We start from the raw sequence: 16132 nt of genomic DNA, 5'->3' as shown, positions 1-16132 counted from the left end.
ATTAAAAATTTCGGTTAAAAGGAATGGACGTTTCATTAAAAAAATTAAACTGTACATGGGATCCCATAATGACGCTCACAAAGTTGTTTGCAGTTCTAAAATGGTCATTACAACTCAAAAGTTACAACCAGCCGACCTAAGCGGAAAAAATAGGGTTTAACTCTAGTTCCTCTGAGAAACCTTGGTCGTGGTGGTCAAGCAGTCGCATATGTACAGGTTGCCACGTAAGCTCTCAAACTCATGGTTGGTCCAGCTTTCCTTTCCCTTTACCTGCACCACATAGCACCCATGAGCCAAGGCCCAACAAGAAAACTTAATACAAGTACATGAACATTATATACAGATTCGGATGTATATCTAGCTTGCCCAGTAGTAATACCCTACTCATGCATGCATACAAGTACAAATAAACGATTATAGAATCATTCTAGGGCCCGCAACTTTAATCAGATGACCATAGAGTCAACCTGGGCCCTCTGCCCTAACTAGATGACCATAGAGTCAACCTGGGGCCCTCTGCCCTGCTCTGAGTAACTAGCCATAGAGTTAGCCAAGAGCTATAGTTTTCCACGACCATTGGGTTGAACGAGAATGGGTGGAGTTTTCTTACCTCAGGTCTGAGTATAATGTAAAATAAGAATGACCCTGAGCACAAACCTGATCCCGAGTCCCTAGCGATAACCTAGTCATAACCAAGTATAGAATCCCATCAATAATGAGTAAATAAAGGCTTCTGGACTGAGTCCTATCCTCCGTGACGTCAAATTCTACTAAACCAGGTAGCAAGATCCACCTTGAACCCTTAGATTTGAGTTCCCACACCCAAAACCTCCCTAAGGCAAACTTTCCTCTTAAGCGCCGCGGCCCCATGCCCCTAGGTCGTGGCCTGCCTCCAGACAGAGGCCCTTGCCCCTTTCTACCTGCGCCTCGCACTGCAGCGTGCCTACCAGGCGCCACGACCCTATTTTCCTCCAGCAAAGTTCCTCCTCTTCATCAAAGCTTGGGCTACGGTGCTGAAGAACAAGGCCGCAACTCGACCTGAAACCCATCCATAAAATTATGTTTTCCCCATTTCAAAACATTCCATAAACCTATCCAAACATATCCAAATCCCAAAACCAAAGTTCCCAATCATCACAATGGCCCAAAATAATTACAACCTAAGCATCAAATAACTCAAAAACTCATCAAAACATAGAATCCAAATTCAAAACATAAAAAACTTTAGGAAACAGAAACTCAGAAATCCAAAGTGTTAATTACCTCTGATTATGTCATTTCTCGCTAAATCCTCTAGTTAATAAGCTCTTAATCTTTCCTAGAACTGCTATGACTCGATCCTTGCTTGAATCCGAGTCCTAAACCTCGAGTTTCCTTCGAAAATGCGATGAACGGTAAAAAGGAATAACGAGAGAGTGAGGAAAATTATTTTGAACGTATATCTGTTTCTGTCAGGTTACTTCCAGCTTAAGTAACCTCAAGTAAATCCCAATGCTCGGGGTCCTAAAAACGCCGCGAATGGTAAAATAGTCAAAATTCCCATAATATCCTCCTAATCTCATTAACTCCCAATATATCATCAAATAATCATTCCCATTACCCAATAACCTGGTAATGTGCTAAATACCCAATATACCTCTTGACTCACACCAAGTCAGATGTTGATCTCGTTGTGACTTTCTTGCTAACTTGCTCCGTCGGATCGTTTCGTGCTGAGTAACCCAAATATATCCACATAATAATGTGATGCCACACATATATAACATAAATGTCAAATATACCAATAACGGGAAAAATTACAAAATTTCCCTTCTAATAAGAAACGGGCCCACATGTTTAATTAATACACCTAAACATGCATATCAAGTCATACCATAATATAACTCACATAATCACATAATTACACTCATATAAAGCTCATAAACATGTAATTTCCATAATTTGACATCCTGGCCCCCTAATCGAGGCCCTAAGCCTTATTAGGTAATTTGGGACATTATAAAACCGATCTAGATACTCCTTGTAAACACTGATCATGAGGTCCATAAACGATGTTTGGGCATTTGTGAGTCCAAACGACATTACTAGAGACTTATAATGCCCATACCGTGTTCTGAAGGCTGTCGTCAATATGTCTTCATTCTTGATTCTAACTTGATGGTATCTCGATGAAAGATCTATTTTAGAAAACACCTTTGTCCCCTGGAGCTAGTCAAATAGATCATCAATCCTCGCTAATGGATACTTGTTCTTTTATCATCACCTTGTTTATTTCTCGATAATCCATGCACATCCTCCTGGAACCCATCATTCTTCTTGGCAAATAAAATAGGTGCACTCCAAGTAACTCGGTCTGATAAATCCTAACCTGAGTAATTCTTCCAACTGTGTCTTAGGCTCTTTCGATTCCGCTGGTACCATTTTGTATGGTGCTCGAGATACTAGTGATGTCCCTAGCATAAGGTCTATCACAAATTTAATCTCCATATGCGTTGGTAACCCTGGCAACTCTTCTGGGAAGACGTCGTGGAATTCAACAACTACTCTCATTTCTTCAGACCTCTTATCTGCTTCTTTAGCGTCATCAACCATGTTCACTTGGTAGCCTAGACACCCATGTTGCAACACCTCTCAAGCCATCATCGTTGAAATAATAAAAGTTTGGGGTTTCTTCCTAATCAAACTTTTATGTGTATTCAGTAAGAGTGAGACTCCCTAAATACAATCCGGTGAATTCATCCATCTTTACTGCTAGGATGATAGAGTTATAATACTTGTCGTTGAAAACTTGTCTAAACCAATCGCAGTCCATAGTATTCACATCCTGTGCCTGTTGCATCACTTCCTATCATGTAAGAGCATCATTCCTTATCATATATAGGACGTACAAACCACTCGTCACTTCCCTTAACTCTCATTATGTCAGGATGTTCTCCCTGCGACTGACCCACTCTTTTGCCTCGTCTGGATTGATGCTTGCCTCAAATACATGTGGATGTTGTTTCCAAAATCTTTTAAATAATGGTTCCATTATGTCCACTGCAATAGGTACTACCACTAAAGCTGGTGGTGGTCTATTCTCTAGCTCCACCGATCTTGATGGCACTACTTGTCACCTCATTTTCTTTATTTTGCCTTCGGATGGTATCTACCATTCATATGAAAATGTTCCTACCATCCCATGGTTCTGGTGGTAGACCGTTGTTTTCCCCTCAACCTTAACCATGACTTGCTCTGATAGACCTTCTAGGAGGGATTTTCAAACTCCTAAACCACACATACCAATAAAGCGCAAAGAAATAATGATTTGGCATTAAAAAATGAAACTGACCATTCCAAAAATAAACTTGATAAACCGAAGTAAAAAAAAAAATTAATCTTAAATTTTCCAAATATTCAAATCAACTTCGATTTAACCTTATCTAATTTCTAGCTAGAGGCTCACACCTAGCTATCTTTTATGCTTCTCAATCTAGTACTACTATGTGCATAAACTTAAAAGATAAAATTCACATAAGTAAGAATTTAGCACTTATAGTACAGTGAGTCATGCTCGTCTCTTGGCGATAAAATTTACATGTTAGGGCTTACCACATACTCTTTAGGACTGTATTTCTCTGATACCATATTGTAACGCTCTGATTTCTCGAGAAATTACTTATAAAAGTCCATTTTAAATCGATAAACATTTATGAGGGAAAAACTTATTTATTGAAATAAAACTAGGCACGTGATCTCATTATTTAAAATAAAATGTTTAACACTTAACTAAAAATCAATGATATTATTTAAGCATTTCAAGTCCAAAACCAAAACTAAAATGTTCCAATCTAAAACCAGTTTAAAACTCTAAAACATCGCCCACCACTAACATGTAAGATCCATGCCTCAAGCCCACACCATTCATTGCTTTGTCTTGCCTTTATCTGCACACACAGTACTCGTGAGCTAACGCCCAGTAAGAAGAGCTATGTAGGACATAACGCCGCCAACCAGATAACATAAACTTCCAACTAAACATAAATAAACATCATAAACATAATAATCATCGTGCGATATATAAACACAATATCACACTAACATAATGTGTGTTATACTCACACACATAAATGCTAACAAGTTGTTGACGCAGTTTTTCACCAATAGTGTATTAAGAAATAATAAAGGTAGATTAGTGCTTAATAAACCGTAATGAAAAATAAATAATTTCACTCAAGAACATAGAACTGTTACGTGGTTCAGTTGTTAAAATCCACCTAGTGCACGAGTCTATATTATTGCTCTTTCTCTCTCTATTTTGGCAGAGTTTCGGTATTACAGAATTATGGTCCCCTTTCTTGTCCAATATTCCCAGTATTTATATGGGAATTCCATGGACAGGTTTGAGTAATCGCGTGAGTCAATCACACATTTACATAATTACTACATTTAATACAAATAATTCCCATTTATATTGGGATATGATCTGATCACAAGGTAAATGTACTCCTAATATTTGGGATATTAAATATGACAGCTTGGTCATAAATACACATATAAACAGATCCCGAGTCTCTGGGGATCTGCGGATATGCAATATACTAGAACTACTACAAGCGGGACCCTCCAAGCTCGTGCTTCAACAGCTGTTTTAATATTTTGAGCTCACGCTTCACAATATTCGTTTCTGTAGCTTAGGTTAAACCCAGGACGCCTAACACCACGCGTGACCACAGGAAACTGGAGTTGCCCACGTGGATAATAAGCAAATATCATTCCCTTGGTTATTTCTCCGTATATTTATTTGCCAGCTGTACTCGAGCTGAGTGAATGACCTCGGGCTAAAATTAGGGTACAACATTTGCCCCCCAAGCTCCTGCTCGTGTATGACGTCATCACTTTCTGACCTACATAGTAGGGCCTTTTAGACTTCCACTACACAAAACCACGCCTGCCCACTACTTGAGTACTGGACACGTGGTGTACCACAATTGGCGTCTGTTCGGGTTTCGAGGACTACAATAATTATCTTGTCACCTTTTTTCTGCCATTTGGTCTATTTAACCTTGGCCCTTGGATCTTGAACTAACCCAATTGGATGGCCCAAATTAATCTACAAAATTTACATATAAAAGGGATGGCCAGAGTTCTAGCTTCACCACCTTTCATTTAAAAATTTTCCTTTTCTGAACTTCCAAGCCTCTCTTCTTTCCCAGAAATCCCAAAAATCGTTCATCTTACCCAGTTACTCAGAAGCTTTCCAGGAGCTTCCCGTCGTCGAGTCTACATCTTACCATCGAAGAACACATTGTAAGTATCTCATTCTTTGGTTTGAAGAGTTTTTCCCTTTTTCTCTTGTTTTTTTTATTTAATGGAATTTCTATTCTTCACCACGTTCATCTGCAACACTCATTGTAGTTACTGTTAGGCTACTTCTAAATATTCTTAGGGAATATGTTTTGACTTATGTTCGACGGGCGAATCCAACAATGTAATAGAAATAAGACGTTCATAAAAATGGGAAATTTTTGGGTAAATCTGGGCAAATCTAATGGTGCATTAATTTAAAGAATACCCCTTTGGGGGTAAAGGAAATGAAGGGTTTTTAGGTTTAGAACCAGGTAGCTTAGAGGTTACATTTCTTCAGTGGTTTTTGCACTAAGCTGCCTCCCAAGGAAAGTAGTGGTCTGGCATTCTGACACACGGATCCCTAAATATCAGTGGTCTGTTAGGAAACCGAGGCGCATAGCTTAGAATATCCCGTGGCATCACGCGATGGGGCTGAGGCTAACCTTACCTCGTGTAACAAAAGTAAATCATTTCCTACTAACTAGGTCATTTTGTCGTTAGGCGATCTGATGGCTCCTCCAAAGAAGAATGCCTCGAGCTCATCCTCCCAACAAAAGAACAAAGGGAAGCAGATCGCCCCAGAATCTGCCATCCCACACTTCGGTCCAGTGGTGGAGAGTTAGATCATGGTCGACCCGAATGCATACTTCAAGGCTAAGCGTATCATTTCCAAGATCACGACTCAAGGGAGGGTGAAAAAAATTATGTTGAGCCAAAACATAGAGGTTGGAACTATAACTCTCTTAGTCCCACCTGCGTTCGAAGGGGAATAAAGCTGCTCCCCTCTCCAAGACGACTTCGCAGCTTGAAGTGATTAACATCTGAAGGCTGGGGCCTTGCTCCCTCTGGACCAGTACTTCGCTGATTTTTTAAATTAGGTGAAGCTGGCTCCATTTCAGCTCCCCCCAAATATGTATAGACTTTTGGCGGGGCTGAAATATTTGTTCCTGAAACATGAGTGGGAGGTCCCCAATCCAACATAAATTCTTTATTTCTTCTGCCTCAAAGCAAGCCCCGACCAGAATGGACGCGGTGACAGATTCTACTACCTCACATGATTCCCTAACTCGACCTCCATCATCGAGCTTCCCAGTCACCCAAACAACTATAATGACTTGTTCTTTATGTCGAATGGATTCCAAAATTATGAACATCGTTACCTCAACCGACCTTATAAGTCTTCCATCCTTGTGACTTCAGCTCATGAATTTTCATTTAAGATATATATATTTTTATGTCTTAACTGAATTTGTTTCTTGTCCAGCCATATTTGCGAGGACGGGAAAGTCCGTGACTCTCAGGGGTCAGTACGAGAAGTTATCCGGGCTTCCTTCCAATGAGAAGGACTACCGCCAAGTCGTGAATGACGTCATGATGCTGGCTTGGAAGTTTATCGGCGAAGGCTAAACACTGGCCTTGAGGACTCGGGTTACCCTTCTGGTGATGCCCGAGCTCCCATACTCTCAAGAGGCCTTGCCAGCCATTGAGGATGAGGGTGATGAAGAGGACAAGGTGCCTCTAGTGCAAAAAATGCGGGCTCCCTAGGCTGTTCGAGAACGCGATCTAGAATGAGTTGCGACAAGGGCAGCAGCCCGCCCCTTAGGCAAGGGTAACCCATATCCCTTTAGGGATTTAGATAGGGTTGTTGCCGATTTTAGGTTAGTTCATTTTAATCCAAACCAGCTCGCCCATCATCATCCCCATAACCCATATCAAAATATAACCGTGCTGCAGTGCGTAGACCACCTAGTGGTATGCCATGACAATAGTTATCCTAAGGGCACAGTCGTAGTAGATAACACTTTAAACTTTAGATCCGCCACTTTAAACTCTGCTCCAGGGTGCATTTTCCCCTGGATATAGACAGTATGTAGAGGAATCCAGCTCCGAGGAAGGACCTGAACCTGAACCGCTTAGGATCCCAGAAATATTAGTTGTAGAATCCCCCTCTTTTCCATTTGTTCTAAGGTCGGAGGTCATGATAATAGACTCGTCCCCCAGCCCGGAGGGTAGGATCTTTGTTTATTTTCATTCTTTATATATATTTTTGACAACTTTATTTGGGAACTAATTCCTTTTTGATCTTTTCAGGCAAAGAGAAGGAACAACCCGAAGCTCCTGACCTCGGAATTTCTTTCCTTGCTAGGATGACCGGCTCGGGCCTCATTGTGAAAAGGCCCAGGATTACAAAGAAGACCCCCTATAGCGGGAAACACTACAAAATCCCCTGCCAAGGGGAAAGACACGAGCTTAGCTCAGCAACCAGTTCCAATGACTCTTATTGCCGCTAAGGTTCCCCATCCTCCTCCTCCACCTCGATTCGTGCCTCCCCAGGCTCAAGTGATACAAGCTGAGCCCCAAACTCCCACCGTCCCAACTCCCACCATCCGAATACCAGTAGATCATCAGGACTTGGAGAAGATCCCTGAAGCCTTTCGGGGTATCATTTATGAGACTGCGAGCCATATGGTGAGCACACCTATAAGGCCAGCTCGAGGGATCCGAGGACCATTGAGGAGCGCAGCCCGGAGAATGTCATGGAGTCAGCTATGGGGATGAACCTCACTGTAAGTTGTCTTTCCTTGGTGAAAAATTTCTTTCTATTGTGATTAATGGTATATCTCTGACTTGTTTTGCAGTCTGTCCTGGCCCAGTATTGCAGCATAGCCCATGCTAGGGCTAGAAACCATGAGCTCCGAGCTGATTTGAACACTGCCAACACCGCCTTGACTGCCGCTCAAGAAGGCGAGCAGGCCGCCAAAGCTGCCTTGGTGACTGCTCAGAAGAATGAGCATGCTGCCAAGGCTGCTCTCGCCTCATCCCAAGAAAGCGAGTAGGCTGCAAAGACTGCATTGTCTGCCCTCCAGGCTCAAACTGCACAACCTCAGGGTGAGGTTGATGAAGCCAAAGCAAAACGGCTCAAGGCCGAGGTCGCAGTCAAAGAAGAAAAGGCAGCCTCATCGTCGACCATGGAAGAGATGATGTACCACTGCTGGGCCGTCAACCCTGATGGGAACTTCTCTTTCATGAGAGCCAAGCTGTGGGATCCGTACCTTGCAAGATTCAAGGCTCAGCTCTTGCAAGAACCGTCAAAGACTGGTGAGGCTTCCGGAGCAGCTAAGGGGAGTGGCGAGGACGTAACATCTTCGGGGCGAGCTGATGGAGCTCAATGATACCTCTTTTATATTTGTCTATAATTGTTTCAATTTTTTTTATTAAGCAATTGTCTTCGGGCTTAGTTCGAGGTTTTTTCTCCTTGGGATAATTTGCTTGCTTTATTTCAATATACATCTAAATTTTTGATCCATTTATCTTTCCTTTACTATCTCTCATGTTTATGAATCCTTAGACTTGTACATTCAAGATTTTAGGAATCGATTTTTAGATCGGGATAGAATTTATCGAGCTTGGTTTTATCCAAGTTTTGTGTGTTGATTTGTATCATACCTATTAAGAATCAGGCCTTGAACTCGATTATATATGAGGATTTTAATAATTTAAACTTACTTCGTGCTAGGTTTATTGATAACTCGAGGTTTAACAAGCCCTTGATATTAAAAAAAATTTCCAACTTTCCAAGTTTTTGACCTAGTTACATCCAAGGTTTTAAATGATTTAACTTAGTTCACACTAGGTTTATTGAAAACTTGAGCTCTTAGAAAGCTATTGAATAATAAATTTTTCGAAGCTCTAAGTTTCGGACCTGGTTGTATCCAGGATTTTAAATGATTTTAACTTAGTTCGCACTAGGTTTATTGAAAACTTGAGCTCTTAAAAAGTTGTTGAATAATCAATTTCTCCAAGCTCTAAGTTTGTTAATCTTATTAAGCTAGCTTAATTTTTCCAATCTCGGGTTATATGCCCCCCAAGTAACCAGAATGTAGAAACTTTCTTGGTTGCTTTTACAAACATTAGAACATGAACTGGTATAATCTTAAGAAAGAAAAATTATTTAATAATCCATCTCTTATTTAATCAATTGACTTTTATAAATAAGCGTTACATTGATGGATTGAGGGTGGTACTACTGATAATACTTTTTAAAATGTAGGGCATTCCAGGTCTGTGGGACTACTTCCCCATTAAGCTGAGCTATCTTGAAAGTTCATTCACGCAAAACCTCAACGACTTGATATGGACCCTCCCAGTTCGGGCCTAAAACACCGTCCTTGGGATCCTTATTTGCTAGAAATACACTTCAGAGAACCAGATTGCCAATCCAAATCTACGCGTCTTAACTTTAGAATTAAAATAGCGAGTAATTTTTTGTTGATAATGGGCGAGATGTAACTGTGACTCTTCTCATTTTTCTTCAATCAAATTGAGGGAATCATTAAGTAGTCCATTATTTTGCTCTTGGTTGAATGTCCTTTGCTTGTGAGTGGCTACCATGGCTTCGACTGGAAGGACAACCTCACTTCGAAAAGTTAAGGAAAAAGGAGTATGTCTCGTGGAGGTTCTATGAGAAGTTCGGTAGGTTCAAAGTATTTGCGGGAGCTGTTCTGGCCATAATCCTTTGGCTTCATCTAACCTCATCTTCAAGCTCGCCTTTAGGGTTTTGTTCACAGCCTCCACCCACCCATTGGCCTACGGATATGCTACTGAGGAGAAACTCTTCATAATGTCATATATTTCACTGAAATCAGTGAAGAGATCACTGTCAAACTGTGTCCCAATGTCTGACATGATCTTTTTACGAAGCCCAAATTGACATATAATACTAAGTGATGATTTCCAGAGGTTCGACTTCTACCCACTTCGTGAAATAGTCGATCGCCACCATCGCGTAACGACCTCCTCCCTTTCCCATAGGTAGGGACCCTATTAGGTCGATTCCCCATACCGTGAATGGCCATGGGGATGAGATCATTGTTAGCTCAACTCAAGTAGCTCAGGAAACTATAGCGAAACACTGGTATTTTTTGTACTTCTAAACATACGAGATTGAGTCTTTTGTTAGAGTAGGCCAAAAATAGCCCTGCCTCAGTATTTTCAACGCTAGGTTTTGCTCCCCAGCATGATCTCCACAAAAGCCTATGTGCACTTCTTTCAAAATAATTTTAGCCACCTCTAGCAGAATACATCATAGGAGAGGCAATGAATGAGCATGTTGGTACAATGTCCCATCCACTATCACAAACCACAAAGCTTGATAAAGTATTTTTCTTGCATCCTTTTTTTCGTCAAGTAGCCTTCGTGTTGTGAGGTATTCTATTATGGGAGTCATCCAGGTCGGTCTTGTGTCGTTCATTTCGATTTCTATCGTTTCTGTTACACTCGGATTCTCCAAGAACTCCCCTAGCACTACATTCAATGTCTCTGCTTCTTTTGTGGTGGAAAGTTGTGCCAAGGTGTCAGCATTTGAATTTTGCTCGCGAGGTATCTGTCCAACAGAAATGTATTCAAATTCAGACAGTTCTCCCTTAACCATAGCTAGGTAGGCCACCATCTTGGTACCTCGAGCTTGATATTCTCCTAACACCTTATTAATCACGAGTTGAGAATCACTATAGCATTGGATGCCCTTTGCCTTGAGCTCCCTTGCCACTTTTAGCCCAGCTAATAAGGCCTCATATTTGGCTTCGTCATTGGATGCCTCAAATCCAAATCTCAGAGCTATATGAAATCGATGCCCTTTTGGGGAGATTAAGATGTTCCCAACTCCCGATCCATTATCGTTTGATGATCCATACACGAATATTTTCCATAACTCCTGCATCGGTTCCTTTAAGAGCTCCTCTTGAAATCCGGTGCATTCAGACACAAAATAAGCAAGGGCCTGACTTTTGATTGAGTTCCATGGCACATACAATATCTCAAACTGGCTAAACTTGATAACCCATTTTATAAGACGTCCCGACGTTTCAGGTTTTTGCAATACCTACCTTAAAGGTTGGTCGGTCATGACGTTGATTGAATGGGATTGGAAATATGGTCGGAGCTTCCTGGAAGCCAATATCAGACAGAATGCTAGCTTCTCTATCAGTGGGTATCATGACTCAGCTTTGAGAAGTCTCTTGCTTATATAATATACTAGTTTTTGAGCACGGTCTTCTTCTCGGACTAACACGACACTAACTGCATTTTCTATCATGACCAAATAAAGGAACAGAGGTTCTCCAGACATAGGCTTAGATAACACTGGGGGCTCGGCCAGGTGCATTTTTAGGTCGAGTAATTCCTGTTTGCACTCCTCAGTCCAATCAAATTTTTTGTTTCCCCTGAGAAATTTGTAGAATGGCAGGCACTTGTCCGTAGATTTTGAAATAAAATGATTTAAAGCTGCCACCTTTCCAATCAGGCTTTGAACTTCTTTACGTGACCTTGGTGAGGGTATTTCTAACAATGACCTAATTTTCTCAGGATTTGCCTCTATTCCCCTCGTGTTGACTATAAAACCCAGAAATTTTCTAGATGCCACTCCGAACGTACACATCTGAGGATTCAACTTCATGTTATACCTCCTTAAGATTTCAAATCATTATCAGCAGTCTTTGATTTGACAAGCATATCATCAACATACACTTCCATATTTCTCCCGATCTGACTAGCGAACATTTTGTTGACTAAGCGTTGATATGTAGCTAAGGCATTCTTTAGCCTGAAGGGCATGACTTTATAACAATATACGTTATTTGGGGTCATGAAGCTAGTATGTTCCTGGTCCGCAAGATTCATTACGTTCTGGTTATATCCAGAATACACATCCATGAAGGACATGAGCTCGTGACCTGCCGTGGAATCTACCAACTGAACAATCCTTGGTAGTGGAAAGAAATCCTTAGGACAAGCTTTGTTTAGGTCAGAGAAGTCGATGCAGGTCCTCCATTTCCCGTTTGGCTTTGGGACCAGCATGGGATTAGCGACCTAGATCGAGTATTTTGCTTCATGGATGAACCTGTACTTTAGTAGTCGTGCTACTTCTTCCTCAAGAGCATCAGCTCTGACTCTTCCTAAGCGTCTTCGTTTTTGGGATTTTCCAGGCACGTTCCTTTCCAAATTTAAAGTGTCCATGATTACACTCAGGATTATTCCCACCATATCTTCATGTGACCAGGTGAAAACATCAAGATTCTCTTGTAAGAAATTGACCAACTCTTCTTTCTTTTATCATCCACATTCTTCCCAATCTTTACGACTCTCAAAGCTTCTTTAGGATAAATGTTTACTTCCTCAAGCTCCTCTATAGCTTGGAGTTCTGACCTGTCTTTGCCCATTCGTGGGTCAATGTCTTCACGTGAGGTGACGTCACTATCCTCTGCTTGCTGAGGTTCTTCCGTCCCACAAGTAACTTCTGCTTCCTAGGTCTCCTCACCTCCATCATTTATGACCATAGCTTTCTTCCTAGGTTGTGATTTTCCCTTCATAGAAATGCTATAGAATTCTCTGGCACCGAGGTGATCACCTTTGACGGTGCATATTCCAGCAGCTGAGGGGAATTTTATTGCTAGGTGGCAGATAGAGGTTATGGCTTCAAATGCCATCAACGCAGGTCAGCCCAAAATTGCATTGTATGCAGCTGGACAGTCAATTACCATGAACCCAAGTAACTTAAAGACAGTTCGTGAGACTTCTCCCAATGTTACCACTAATTCGATTGTCCCGATGGCTGCTGACCCTTCACCAGAAAACCCGTACAGAGTCATTGAGGTCGCCTTCAATTCTGTTACAGACAACCCCATTGTTTCCAAGGTGGACATAAAAAGTAGATTCACAGAACTCCCGTTATCTACTAGTGTCCTCCGGACCCTCCGGTTGGCGAGCTGGACAGTTATGACCAAGGGATCGTTATGTGGGAGTTTGATGTGGCTAGCATCCTCTTCTGTAAAAATGATTGGTTGTTTTTCCAATCGTTGTTGTTTTGATAATCGCTATTCCGGAATAAACTCCACTCCATTATGGGATTTTAGTTCATTAATGTACCTCTTATGGGCCTCGCTGCTCGTGCCTGCTAGATGAGGTCCTCCCGAAATGGTGTCTATATCTTCCCTATTATCGGAGGAGGGTTATCGTGATTCACTTGAGCTCCAATTTGAATTACTGGAGCTTCGGGGACTGGCAGAGGGTTTGGTCTAGCGGGCTGATTAGGGACCACCCGATTTCGGGCGTACTGGGCCAAAGGTCCCACTCTAATGAGAGTTTCAATCTCATCCTTCAACTGTCGACAGTCATCAGTGTTATGACCGATATCATTATGGAGTTGACAGAACTTCAAAGGACCTATCTTCGCCCTTTGGTTCTTCAACGACTCTGGCTTCTTCCATGGAAGGCGAGTAGAATTTGCTAAGAAGATGCACTCCTTAGTATCTGTTAGGTCGGTATAAGTAGCGTAAACAGGTTTGAATTTCTCCCCAGAATTATTTTTCTTCATTCCGCTCTGATCGCCCTCACCATTTCCCTTCCTTTTGTTATTCCCCCCTTGGTTATTCTGGGTAACTGTTTGAGCTGTAGCTGCAACGTCAATTACTGCTCCAACGGGATTGACAGGGAGCTGGCTGGTTCCTACGACGGAAGCTCGCGCCTCCTTTAGGTTAATCCATTCTTGAACTCGGGCCAAGAATTTGTCCACACTCTTAACTCCTTTCCTTTGGAGTTCTTTCCACAGGTCGCCCTCGACGAGGATTCCTGTCCTCAGTGCCATGAGCTTGGAATTGTCATCAGCATCCCTAGCTCGTGCAACAATATTGGCAAACTGACTTAGATATGCCTTCAATGTTTCGACATGTTGCTGCTTTACATTGGCCAATGAATCAGCCTTAACTCGAGCTGCTTGTGAAGCTCGGAATGCTTTTTTGAACTTGGAGGAAAACTTCTTCCACGAGTTTATGGAATATCTCTTGTACTGTTTAAACCATTACCTAGCTGGCCTGACTAGAGTTGCAGGGAATAAAATACACCTTAGATCGAGTCCAAAATTGTGTTAAACATTCTGAGGTGGTCTGACGGATCTCCATCTCCATCAAATTTTCACAAGTGTGGCATTTTGAAGCCTACCAGATATGTGGCTGCCACAATATTTGGAGCGAAAGGCTCAAGCTTGTCCTTTGAGTCACAGTCGTCTTTATCTTTTCTAGATAAAAGCCTCTTCATTTTCTCTTCCATTAGAGCTAGCCTCTTAAGGGTTTGGTCTCTAGTCCCTAGGTTACCTGGGGTCTGTTCAACAACTCCCATCCTATCTTATGAGTTTGGTGGGTTATTGTCCCTCCAAGCTCGAGCTTTGTTTGGTGGGGCATTCCTATTATTACGTACTATGGATGGACCTCCCTCTTGTCTATTATAACTAACATCTTCATTCCGAGCTAGATTCCTTCTCTGCTAATTCAGGCGATCACACAAATCGAGTTGCGACTCATACCGAGGGCTTTGCGCTGAACTCAACTGATTTCTTAGGTCACCCTCAGAGCTACCATTACGAAGACTTTCGGTCTAGTAAATCCCATTTGCGAAGCTTACAGCTCACGGTTTGGGCCGAGGATCTAGATTTTCAACACGTGTTCGTGGGACGTAGGTATTAGCAAAAGGAAGAGGATTTCTCCTACTGTCTCCATAAGCTGGAATGTCCCGTGTAGGACGAGGTGGCATTGGATGTCTTATAGGTGACGGGGGATGCCTTATATTTTAGGCAATCCTTGTCCCATTAGGGTGAACTAGATTAGCCCGCCTTTATTCTGCTCCATTATTTCTAGCTCTCTGCGCCTGTCGATCCGATTGCGACGTAGGAGGGTTTTCTGGAACATTTTGTCTCTGTGAGCCTGTTCCAGTCCCTCCTCGTGGATTTCCATGGGTATTCCTAAGTGCCTGTGAAGAAGGAACTGAACTTGGGGTTGCGGTTCTAACCGATCTACTGACATGCTGATGACCCCTATAGGGGCTGCTGGGTTGAGCACTGGCAATCTCGCCCTATTGGCACAGAACTTGGGGTGGCAGTTCTGACTGACTGAGTTGGTTTGGATCGGTTATTCCTGTGGGACTTGTGAGACCCATTTTGCCTCTTTCCGACATTAACGTTGGTTGCAAGAAGGGGTAACTGAGCCAAAACTTCTTCAATCTGCCTGTTTTCCTTAGCAAGATGGCTTCTCAATTGCATGTTTTCCAATTCAACGATAGTTAGGTAGTCTAGATTTGGATTTGGTGGCAATGACGCCAAACTCCTAGTGTCGCCATGATCCGCCGGTTGTTTTCTCGAACGTTTCTGAATCTCAGGGCCATGTTCGTTCGAAACAGCAGCATGATGGGCCTCCTACCCACCAGGCTGTTCTGTCTCATTATCGTGCATTGAGCGAGTGAGCACCATGACGAGAATCAAGTGGGATCTTGATGAAGCACTAATTTCCCTCTCAAGGAAAGCACCAAACTGTTGACGCAGTTTTTTGCCAACAGTGTATTAAGAAATAATAAGGTAGATTATTGCTTAATAAACCATAATGAAAAAATTAATAATTTCACTCAAGAACACAGAACTTTTACGTGGTTCAGTGGTTAAAATCCACATAGTCCACGAGTCTATATTATTGTTGTTTCTCTCTTTATTTTGGTAGAGTTTCAGTATTACAGAATTATGGTCCCCTTTCCTGTCCAATATTCCCCTTATTTTTAAGGGAATTCCATGGACACATTTGGGTAACCGCGTGAGTCAATCACGCATTTACATAATTATTACATTTAATACAAATAATTCCCATTTATAATGGGATATGATCTGATCACAAGGTAAATGTACTCCTAATATCTGGGATATTAAATATGACAGTTTTGTCATAAATACACGTATAAAGAGATCCAGAGTCTCTAGGGATCCGCTGAT

Source organism: Humulus lupulus, chromosome 9 (assembly GCF_963169125.1).
Source record: "Humulus lupulus chromosome 9, drHumLupu1.1, whole genome shotgun sequence".
In the NCBI taxonomy this organism is placed as follows: Eukaryota; Viridiplantae; Streptophyta; class Magnoliopsida; order Rosales; family Cannabaceae; genus Humulus; species Humulus lupulus.
The sequence above is the reverse complement of the archived record's forward strand: the minus strand, read 5'-3'. Positions refer to the sequence as shown.